The following is a 3,565-nucleotide window of genomic DNA, read 5'->3' as shown; positions in this document are numbered from 1 at the left end:
CCCCAAGTACAACAACATCTGTTTCAACACACGATTTCACATAAAAAATCTTGCAAAACAAATATATATATATATATATATATATATATATATATTAAAAAAATAAAGTTTAAATCTGGCCATAGAGTGACCAATGGTTTTGCATCCACAAAAGCCGCAGCTTTGTGGACAGCTCATCAAACCCAATACAAAGACAAATTTAACTCTTTATCTCTTGGAGATGGAAAGTTGTTAAGGGCAGTTGGTCAAAGGGTCATCAGATAATGAAAGTTCCGGTGTTGGGGAATAGGGATCTATCTCCTGGCTTGTTAACATCATGGCATTAGATGCAATAGAAAGTGCGGTGATCCACACAGTACTAAAGGAATATGAAGATAATAGAAGGAACACACAAAACTTCCAGCTCAGCACTGGAATAATACCAGCCAATACCACAAGCTGCTGGATTGATGATTCTGTAAAGATGCTTTAAGTTTGCTTCAAGCCATACATTCAGGTGGATATCAAAATCAAGTTTATTACTATTATTATTACTGTGTTACCTTTGTTCTTTACTCCAGTAAACATCTGAAACGGTGGGAGTATTAACTATTTTGCTTCTTGGAGGAATGAATGCATTCTCATGATCAAGAGGTCCTTGTGAGTGAAACTTAGTGCTGAAGGAAAATGTACAGAAATCTACTGGATGGATTATACAAGTAATTCAATGCTATAGCACCACCACACACACATACACTGTCAAACTGATTCTGCCCAAGGATTACATTAAGGGTTGAGGTGTCTGTGAAATACTCAAACATTTATGTGATAAACCAATGAGCAAGTAATTCAATTGATTGGACAACTCAATACTCACTGTCAAAACTAATGGAGATCCTTTTATTTAAATTTGTATAACAGAACCAATTACTTGACTTTTATATGATAAAAAGCCATCCATCAACAAGCAATCAGCTCTATTGATGACATTACCAAAATAATCCTGATGGATTCTCATCAATAACATATTTTTCTCTTTTTGCGATTAAAGCTATAATTGAAAACCAATTCTGAATGCTTCACCAATATCTCTCTAAACACAAGAGTAATTTTCTTTGCTTTGATAAATTTTTTTTTTATTTTATTTATTTATATATATATATTTTTTTTTTCTTTCAAAGAAATTCTGATACAAACTTCACCCTGGCCCTGCCAATATCATTTCGGATTGCAAAAACACTTGACTTCTATTTAGATGGATGGCCACTCACACTGCCACCTAACTAACAGTCACCTGCCTAAGTACCAGCCTTAGCTTGGCACTGCCTTATCTTCAGCAATCTGATGACGGGGAACCAGTCAGTAGCTTACTGTGCCAATTACCACTGCTAGTCAATAAATTACTCATGTAGAAAAAAAAGAAAAAAAAAGTTACTGCACTAAATTTGGTCAGTTACATACTGAAATATATACGTGCAGTGAAAAACTGGTCCATTTAAAAAATTTTGTATAAACTATGTCAACTTTCAATCTTCTCATTGGTTATTTCCATAAAAGGTAGCTTCTAGAACTAGAAACAGGAAACACATAAAGGAAACACAGATTAGACTGTGAACTGAGGGTTCCTCTATGTGGTTGTTTTACTTTCTAAAAATAGCGACCAAATTTTCCTTAAATCAAACCCACACTGTCATAGAGAACACATTGGATAATATGGTCCTGGACTTCCTGTGAATAAGAAGAAGACAGAAAGGTCATGGTTGGAATGCCTTTGATCAAACAGGGCTGACTTGGGATTAAACAACCAAACCAGTAAAGGAACCTCTACATGGTTGCTATCTCTGCTAGAAATAACAACCAAATATGCCTCAAATCACACCCTATTATTTTTAGAAAGTAGAGGAGGGCATAATGAAAAGACAGATTGGTCATAAAATGTTTTTACTGTTTTGCCTACAGATTGTATTTGTAAAGTGTATGTGTTAGCTGGTCTCTTTCTTGATTTGAAAATCCTAGTTTATTCACATTGTCACTTTGATATTTACTGAGATAACCAAGGTTGCCAATAATTATTGATATAAATATGAATTCATAATCAGAGTAGACAAGCTGCAGGTTTCAGTACAGTTGTCCATAAATATTTTTACCTCCGCCTTAGCAAAGGCAGAGGTATTGTTTAGTCTTGTTTGTTTGTCCATGGACAAGATATCTCAAAAACCACAAGATGGATTCGGATGAAACTTTCAGGGATGTTTGGCCTAGTGACTGGCACAAACTGATTAGATTTTGGGATTGATCCGGTACTGGACAAGGATTCTGGATTATTTTTCCTGATTTTTTTACTTAATTTTTGAGAGCGGTTGGGTTCATTTTTAGTATTCTCATTTGTGAGAGCAGTCAAGTTTATTTCAGACATTCTCATTTTAAAAATCATCTCTGGCTAATCATTGAGAGAACCCTGGTGTTGCCTTGGAAGAGGTTTGCACTCTCTGAGTGCTCTTGTTCTCAATGATTTTGCTGGAGGTGTTCACATCCACATGGCAGCGGACCTCTTTGTATGCATGTTTTATGTTTTATCTTTTACTTATTTCAGTCATTGCACTGTGGCCATGCTGGGGCACTGCCTTGAAGGGTTTAGTTGAACAAATCAACACTAGTATTTATGTACTTATTTTTTAAGCCTGGTACTTATTTTATTGGTCTCCTTTGCCAAACCACTAAGTTATGGAAACATAGACAAACCAACACCAGCTGTCAAATGGTGGCAGAAGACAAACAACATAGACACAAAGACACAGGTATGCACACACACACACACACACACACAACACACACACACACGCGCACACACACACACACACACACACAACAGGCTTATTTCAGTTTCCGTCTACCAAATTCACTTTTGACTGGTCCAGGACCACAATAGAAGATACTTGCCCTAAGGACCACACAACAGGACTGAACCCAAGACCACAGAGCTGGGAAGCAAGCTTCCTATACACACTCATATATATAAGTATATATATGGCTGAACCTGTAAGGATAAACTCACTGACCCCATAAAAATCCTTCAAAAAGAAGCCAGTTTTTTTTTCAAGAAAATACCCCTGGTCTTTATCTTTTAGCTTATTTTTCATTTGTGAAAATCTCAAATGGCTAAAATTAGTAATCATATTGTTAAAAAAGTTTAGTCATACATCTGACTTTAATTTCAGTCTTGTCCCTGTAATATGGGCATATTTTCCTTGTCTTGATCTCATTCAAAATAATCACTGCTATATTTATGTGAAAATGTTTGTTCAACTGCAACAAGGTGTATGTAAATGTTATATTAAACAGGTTATTTAAACCAGCTTTGCTTTTGAAATTGTCAAGCTAACTTATCAGGGGAAAGCTATTTCTGTTCAGCAATAATCACACACATACATACATACACTGTTACATGAACACACACACATTCCCAAACGCATTCATCATTCATACAAACACAAAGAAACAATTCTGAAAATAAATTGAAACACAATAACAATTTCAAACACAATATTGTTTAGGATTTTTTTTCTCTTTTTTTCCGGGGGGGGGG

At 35.5% G+C, this 3,565-nt stretch overlaps 1 protein-coding gene across 3 annotated transcripts in view; it reads right to left on the bottom strand.

Annotated features, from left to right (window-relative positions):
- LOC106873321 (protein phosphatase 1 regulatory subunit 12A) overlaps positions 1-3,565 on the bottom strand; it is a 231,579-nt gene that overhangs the window by 152,016 nt on the left and 75,998 nt on the right. The window lies entirely within an intron of this gene.

This window comes from Octopus bimaculoides, chromosome 20 (assembly GCF_001194135.2).
Source record: "Octopus bimaculoides isolate UCB-OBI-ISO-001 chromosome 20, ASM119413v2, whole genome shotgun sequence".
Classification (NCBI taxonomy): Eukaryota; Metazoa; Mollusca; class Cephalopoda; order Octopoda; family Octopodidae; genus Octopus; species Octopus bimaculoides.
Note: the sequence above shows the minus strand (reverse complement) of the source record. Positions and strands in the feature narration are given on the sequence as shown.